This window comes from Bidens hawaiensis, unplaced genomic scaffold (assembly GCF_021521415.1).
Source record: "Bidens hawaiensis isolate Kalapana, Puna unplaced genomic scaffold, B.hawaiensis_p1.1 tig00038471_1, whole genome shotgun sequence".
Classification (NCBI taxonomy): domain Eukaryota; kingdom Viridiplantae; phylum Streptophyta; class Magnoliopsida; order Asterales; family Asteraceae; genus Bidens; species Bidens hawaiensis.
The window spans coordinates 11,309-19,537 of NW_027496741.1; the positions used below are offsets into that span (position 1 = coordinate 11,309).

General features: G+C 38.0%; 1 pseudogene; it reads left to right on the forward strand.

Moving 5' to 3' along the window:
- The first annotated feature begins 1,346 nt into the window (after positions 1 to 1,346).
- LOC143590311 (pentatricopeptide repeat-containing protein At4g17616-like) lies at positions 1,347 to 7,873 on the forward strand (annotated as a pseudogene).
- The last annotated feature ends 356 nt before the right edge of the window (positions 7,874 to 8,229 follow it).

The window sequence follows — 8,229 nt, forward strand, 5'->3', positions numbered from 1 at the left end:
TTCAAAAGGCAGTCAGGGCTTGGATGGATAGCAAATTAGATTGGCCAGCAAAGCTGACAGATATCGATTTCAACTTCTGAGTTCAAAGCTCTAGTACACAGGATATTTTACAGGCTGCACCAAAATTCAGGCTCGAGAAAACACGGGTTTTTGCTTATAGATGGGTCCATGAAGTGAGTCAACCTAAATTGAATGGCTTATTGCTTGGCGCACCAACTCCCTTCTTTCCGACTTGAGGGCAAGTCGTGTCTCCGGGCGCGAAGTATTGATACGTATCCACAGAGCAGTCACCTCAATTAGACAGATACCAAAAATAGGGTCAACTCAACTCAATTAGTGAGTTACTAGAAATAAAGGAGCTAATCAAGGGACGGTTTCACCTTTCTTATTTATATATTAACGTAGAGATTAAGGTGGGGGATATCCATGGTTATTGTTAATCAAAATTAGGGTTTCTTAACCTTTATTTGGAGAATTGCCGTCTCGAATCGGCTAACCTTTGTTCTTGGACATCAACCCATCCCGAATTGGGTCTTACTATGTTACTTTTTCAATAAAATCAATCTTTAACCTTTTCGGTTTCTTTCATGGAGTTTTTTGCACCGTTTTCATATGACTTGGTTTTGCAGCTGAGTGAAAATAGGAGTTGAGCTCATGAATCAGAATTTAACATATATGGCTTTAAATGTTGAAGCATACGATCCATGAGCTGTCGAGTTGGGTCAGTCCTTGTGTCTAGCACCGGCTCATGCGACAAACACCGTATAAAGGCTGGTAGAAGGGGGACATTAAGGCTGGGTTTGGGAGCCACCCTTACATAATAAGAGTCAGAAGCAGTTGGGTGGAGCTAGGAGTACAAACAAGACGAGCCAAGCCCGAGCTCGACTAGGCTGAAGCTTGACTCATTTTGTTTTTACTTATGAGAGATCGAGCTTGGCTTGTGAGAGTTTTATAGACACTGTTAATTGTTTCTATACATTATGATCAAAGATAACTTAAACGGGACTAAGTTCAGCCGAGCTTGTGCGTGGAACCTTAATAGAGAGACCAGATTAGTTGTGGAGTGCGAGATTAATACATAGCAATTCAAAAGAGTTAAAACATATAAATATTCAAAGCTTGATAAAGTTAGCAACTTGAATGATGCTTTGTATCTGTTCATAGAATGACACTCAGACGGCGAAGGCCGTCTGTTATTGACTTCAATAAGCTGTTGCATCTTGTTACCAAAATGAAACATTTTGCTTCCTCTCTTGATCTTTTCAACCAACTGTGCGCAATTGGTGTCCCAGTTAGTAAAATTACCATGAACATTGCAATTAAGTGTTGTCAACCATTTCGAACCAATGACGGATTTTGCGGTCCTCGAATGTTCCTTTAGGCGAGCTATTGCACCAAATGTATACATGTTTAGTACACTCTTAGACGGACTCGTCCATGAAGATAACATTCTTCAAGCAAAAATGTTTTTCAAGAAGCTCATTAAGCAAAAGCTTTGTGAACCTAATGTGGTTACATCCAACACAATGATTAAAGGCCCTTGCAAGTTCAGTAATAACGTTACAGCACTTGCTTTGCTCAGGCTAATGGAACAAGAAAACTGCAAGCCTGATATTGTTACGTATAGCGCCATCTTTGATAGTCTTTGCAAGGATAAAATGATAGACGATGCTTTCAAGCTCTTTAATGAAATGGTATACTTGGTTGTGAAACTGAAAGAGTAGTTGTGGGATGAAAAATGCAGATCGCAACTTACAGTTTGTAGAAAGCTGGAAATCTCTACCAATTCCATTTGGTCTTCATATACTTGGTTGTTAAGACGTTTTTTTATTTAATGAATTCACAACGCTCAAACGTTTGTGTTTGTTGTAGTGTAATTATGCTTTGGTGGTTTAATGACTGTTATCTGTAACATCTTATTTGTGTTTTACTCTTTGCTTCTTGAGACATGATGTTTTGCATTTATATGATAGCTTGTTTGTAGTTTTGCTTTTTTAAAAATCAGCCTTCAGTAGTCCATTTAGCAATCAACCCCGGATTATTCAAACACTTAGGATTTGCATCATATTTGAAATGGATGGTGCCTTTTCACTTCTTCAGAAAACAGTGCCTTTGATCAAAGTTATTAGCAATCCAGTTTCTTTATCTAGTATCCGAGCACCTACAGGCATGCTTGTTTCTTCTCAATTTTGACCTGCAGGGATGTCTTGACCAAGTTGACTTCATGCTGGTTGGATTATTTCTATGTGGGATATTGGCTTTCATCAAATATACTAATTCAAATTTGTGATCTCTTTCAGCAGTCGGGTTCTAACCCCTGTAGAACAAAACCTGATACTGCTGTTTTTAACCTCGTTCTTGATGCTTGCTTGTGTTATAATCTATCTTTCAAGGGTCAACAGATCATAGAACTGATGTCAAAAATGGGTTTAGGAGGAGGTTATGCAGATGCTATCATAACTAACGGTCAACGAGACGAGTTAAAGAAATTCAAAAACTGTGTTGACCGGGTGGCGGGTTACATGGGTCATCATCATTTCCAGTTTTATGATAATCTTATGAGCTTACATTTTAAGTTCAACGATATTGATTATCCAAACTCATATTTGATATGACCGGTTTAACCGAAACTCAGATGGGCCCTCATAAGCATTTTTTAATCCTGCTCGGATCTCTGAATCTCATAAAAGGCCACACGTTTTGCCCAAAAATTCAATACTGAAGATTGAAAGAAACAATGGTTTTGTTACACATAACACTAGCAAAGCTAATTCATATGCATCATTATTAACTGCTTATCATGAAGGTAGAGGTGGCAATACGAGTGGATTAGGTTGGATTTGGGTGATGAGTTAGAATGGGTTTGGGTCAGGGCGTGTATAGGTCAGGATGGATTTTTAAAATAGAGGTTTAGGTTGGGTATGAGTCAAGATGGATAATCCATCTTGACCCTAATAAAGGTTAAAATGCAAAGGGTTTAAAAAACCGCTCAAAAAAATATTCAAAAAATTTAATTAAAAATTATAACTCCAAATATAAATAAAAAACGCAAAAACCAAAATAACTAAAATGTCTCCCCCATCGTCCTCGTTCATTAAAAAAAAAAGCTCGGTTTTATCTCAGCCCAAGTTCGGTTTTTTTCGGTTCATTTTTGTTTTTTTTCGTTTCGGTATCTATTAGGTTTCAATGTTTTCGGTTTTATTCGGTTTAGGATGGGTATGTGTTAAGATGGGTAAAGTTAACCCCTCTTGAACTAAGTAAAGGTTAAAATACAAAGGGTTTCAAAAACCCCTCAAAAAAATATTCAAGAAAATTAATAAAAAAATAATAACTCAAAATATAAATCGAAAACGCAAAAAGTAAAATAACTAAAATGTTTCCCCCGTCTTCCTTGTTCATTAAAAAACACTCGTTTTGTCTCGGTTCAGGTTCGGTTTTTTCATTTTTTTTTGCTTCGGTTTTGCTTTTTTTCATTTCAATCGGTTTCAGTATATGTTCGGTTTCAATGATTTCGGTCTTGATTTCTCGGTTTCTTCGGTTCAGTGTGTTTTGTTTAAAATAAAATTGGATAAAGCTTGTTTTAGTCCATTCTAACCAATAAGCAAACTCATTCTAATCTATAACCTAAAGTCACTAGCATTTTCTTAACCCATCTTGACCTTCTTGCAAAATTCTTTTAATTCATCCTGACCCATCTCAATTTTAAAAGTTGTCCCAAAACAACCCATTTGGGTTTGTTTTGCCACCCTTACATGAAGGTATGTGCACCAAGAAGCCGAGTCACTACTGAAACATATTAGAAAAACGGGTACAATAATATCCGATGATGCGTCAGGGCCGACTGTTTTCATGAAAAGATCATATTTGGTCTCGTGCTTGATCCATGAGATGAAGAAAGAGGATGTAAATTGTTCGGTTTACGAGTTTAACTCGTCGATTTACTTCTTCATGAAGGCTGAAATGATTGATGATGCTTTGGAGACATATATAAGTATGCAAAGAATGAATATCTAACCTAATGTGGCTACTTGTATGTACATGGTGATGTGGTATTCGTGTATCGCGATGTTACTATATTATGGGGTGATACAAAGAGAAGTTTTCATGATAGGAAATTGATGATGAGGGTAGATTTGCATGAGGTTTTGGTTGAGAGTATTTTGAATGGTGGGTATGTTGAGAGAATGATGGAGGTTAGTAGTTGTATGAAAAAGGATGGAGTTTATGTTGACAAATGATTGTATAGAAGTGAGTTTTTGAAGCTTCATAAGGATCTTTATAGGAAATTGAAAGTTTGTGATGGTAGAAATGAGGCTTACAGCAAAAGGGTTGAGCATGTTAAGGCTGTTGGAACAGAAGCACGTGCAAGATGCAATCAAAATAAAGCTTGAAGAAGTCAAACAAAGTGGGACGTTGGAGTCTACCTAGTCTATCGCATGTTTATGTTATTTCCTTTTATTTAGTAGTTTGTTGCTTGTTTCCGTTGTACCAGTACTCTATTTATACTCCTTTCATTTGTTGAATAAGATATCAGTTTTCAAGCTTTCATACCATTGTTACCACTTTTTAACAATTGGTATCAGAGCAAAATTACGATCAAAGAGAGAGAAGAGTGATCATGAGCAGTGAAAAGTTGAAGATTCCCGTGTTCGATGGTCATTATGATCATTGGAAAGAAATGATGGAGAATTTGCTGCAAGCAAAACAGTTATGGAACTTAATTGATCCGGGAATTGCTCAGAGTGAGGCGCAAAGAAAGACGTTGGCAGAGCTGCGTGCTAAAGATTTGCAGGTAAAACACTACCTGTACCAAGCCATCGACAGGGTAACTTTCGAACAGATCTTGGATCGGAGTATATCCAAATCCGTTTGGGATTCCATGAAACAAAGATTTGAGGGGAATGCTCGAGTAAAGAAGTTAATGCTTCAGAAACTCCGTCGTGATTTCGAACTCTTGGAAATGAAGGCCAATGAATTGATTCCCGAGTATTTTGGAAGAGTCATAGCAGTTTCTAACCAGATGCGGAGCAACGGAGAAATCATGACAGACACAAAGATGGTTGAGAAGATATTGCGAACCCTCTCGGAGAAGTATATGTTCGTGGTTGTCTCCATAGAAGAATCTAAAGACATTGAGACAATGACAGTTGATGAACTTCAGAGCTCACTTCTTGTGCATGAGCAGAAGTTTAAGAAACCAGAAAAAGAAGAAGAACAGATGCTGAGGGCAGATTATAATGATAACTCTGGCACCAGAGGCCGTGGAAGAGGTCGAGGGCGACAATATGCCAATCGAGAAACAGTTGAATGTTACAGATGTCATAAGCTTGGACATTTCTCACATGAATGTCCAGATACAAAGGAAGCCAGTTATGCTGGATTTGATGAAGACGACGAGGTGATGCTCATTGCACAAGTAGATTCCAAGGAGAATAGTTACGAAGATGAATTGCATGCAGATTATAAAGTCAGCGCTTTCATGGCACAAACCGGTGATGAAGGTAAGAACTCATTATGGTTTTTAGACTCAGGTTGTTCAAATCATATGTGTGGGGACAAGGGAAAATTCATTAACTTGGATGAAAATTATTCTCATTCGGTTAAACTGGGGAATGATACTCGAATGAGAGTGAATGGAAAGGGTCTCGTAAAACTATTGATTAATGGGGTAACATATAGTGTGAATGATGTTTATTATGTGCCAGACCTTAAGAATAATTTACTTAGTATGGGTCAACTTCAAGAAAAAGGGTTGGCATTTCTTATTGGGAATGGTGTCTGTAAGGTTTATCATCCAGAAAAGGGGTTAATGCTTGAAAGCATAATGACTAAAAACCGATGATGATGAAGAGATTCAAGAAAGTACAGAAAATGAAGCTCAAGTTGAGGGTGCTGAGCTGCCCTCTGAACAGAATGAAGGAGGAGAGCCTAGTAATGTGGATATTCCGGAAACTAGTGGTGCTCGAGTAAGGGAGGATCGCATTCGTCGACCTCCATCTTACTTGGGTGATTATTTCACAGGTGATGATATTGAATTGAACGCCATGCAGATTACACATCATGAGCCTACCTCCTTTGAAGAAGCTGTAAAAGAAGATAAATGGAAGGAGGCCATGGATGTTGAAATCCAGGCCATAGAAAGAAATCAGACCTGGGATCTCGTAGAACTACCTAAAGAAGCAAAATGTATTGGTGTCAAGTGGGTTTACAAGGTTAAGGTAAATGAACATGGTGAGATAGAGAAGTACAAAGCCAGATTGGTGGCTAAAGGTTATGGGCAAGCATATGGGGTTGACTATACAGAAGTCTACGCACCGGTGGCTAGGATGGATACGATCCGCCTAATGATCGCTTTGGCTGCACAAAGAGGCTGGGTTATTCTTCAAATGGACGTAAAGTTTGCTTTTTTGCATGGTACTTTAGATGAAGACGTGTTCGTACAACAACCACAAGGTTATGTTGTGAAACATATGGAACATAAAGTTTATAAGCTTCAGAAGGCACTATACGGGTTAAAACAGGCACCTCGAGCCTGGTTTAGTCGGATCGAAAGTTATTTTCTGAAAGAAGGTTTCACCAGGAGCAACGCTGAGCACACTCTTTTTATAAAGAAAAACCCGAAAGGAAATATCTTGCTTGTTAATATATATGTTGATGATTTAATTTATACAGGTGATAACATGAATATGTTGCAAGAGTTCAAACAGTCAATGAAAAAGGAATTTGAAATGACTGATCTTGGAAAAATGAGGTTTTTCTTGGGTATATAAGTCCTACAAACTGATCAGGGGATACATATTTCACAATGAAAGTATACTCAAGCGGTTCAAGATGGAAAATTGTAACCCGGTGCATTGCCCAATCGTTCCTGGTTGTAAGTTGAAATCAGATGAAGAGAGAAAAATAGACGATACGGTATTTAAGCAAATGGTAGGAAGTTTGATGTATATTACCACAACTCGGCCCGACATACAATTTGTGGTAAGTTTAATAAGTCGCTTTATGTCTAACCCATCTGAAGTTCATTATGAAGCTGCCAAGAAAGTATTGAGGTACTTACAAGGAACATCAGATTATATGGTGTTTGGTACAAGTTTGGAGGAGAAGGTGTAATGGAGATTTATACTGACAACGATTTTGGTGGTGATATTGAAGACAGAAAAAGCACCTCTGCTTATGTGATGTTATGGGATGGTGGATCAGTTGCATGGCAATCAAAGAAGCAAAATATTATGGCTTTGTCATCTATCGAGGCCGAATATGTTGCGGCATCAGCATGCGCGTGTCAAGTGTTATGGGTTAGAGGCGTGCTTGAAGATTTTGGGTTGGTATTAAAAGACAAGACGATCATCAAGTGTGATAACACCTCAACCATCAAGTTGTCAAAGAATACGGTATTTCACGGAAGGTGCAAACACATAGGGGTGCGATTTCATTTTTTGCGGGATCTAGTTAAAGAAGGAACGATTGCCTTAGAGCATTGTGGTACAAGAGAACAGTTGGCAGATATAATGACAAAGCCGTTGAAGCGAGAGCTGTTTGAAGAACTAAGAATGAAGCTTGGAGTATGCTCAGTGAAGAACAAACTAGACAAAGAAGAATCTGTCTAGTTTGAGGGAGGGTATGTTGGAATTGAAGCACGTGCAAGATGCAATCAAAATAAAGCTTGAAGAAGTCAAACAAAGTGGGACGTTGGAGTCTATCGCATGTTTATGTTATTTCCTTTTATTTAGTAGTTTGTTGCTTGTTTCCGTTGTACGAGTACTCTATTTATACTCCTTTCATTTGTTGAATAAGATATCAGTTTTCAAGCTTTCATACCATTGTTACCACTTTAACAAAGGCTTTCAGAAAGTGGGCTGGCATTGATTGAAGGTTGTTGATTGTTCATGTGTTTGGCCTCTTATTTTTGAAGATGCATAGATGTTTATTAGAGAGCGGTTTTGACGGTTATTATTATGAACTAATTTGGGTCGTGTTTTATCAAAAAACATAAATATTTTTGTTAAAAGGGGAACGGTTGAACATAATGAAAGTCACTCAAGGCCTTTATTTAATGATCTTTTTAAATGCGTAAATTTGAAGGCGGGTGATAACTTAGGGGTGCTTATTTTTAAAGATGTTTGAGAAGAGGGTATGCCCCTATTCAAGATACGCGCATCTTGGGAACGAAGATTTATTCCCGATGTTGTTATCGATCATTTTAATCAAGTTTGTGGGTTGGTCGTC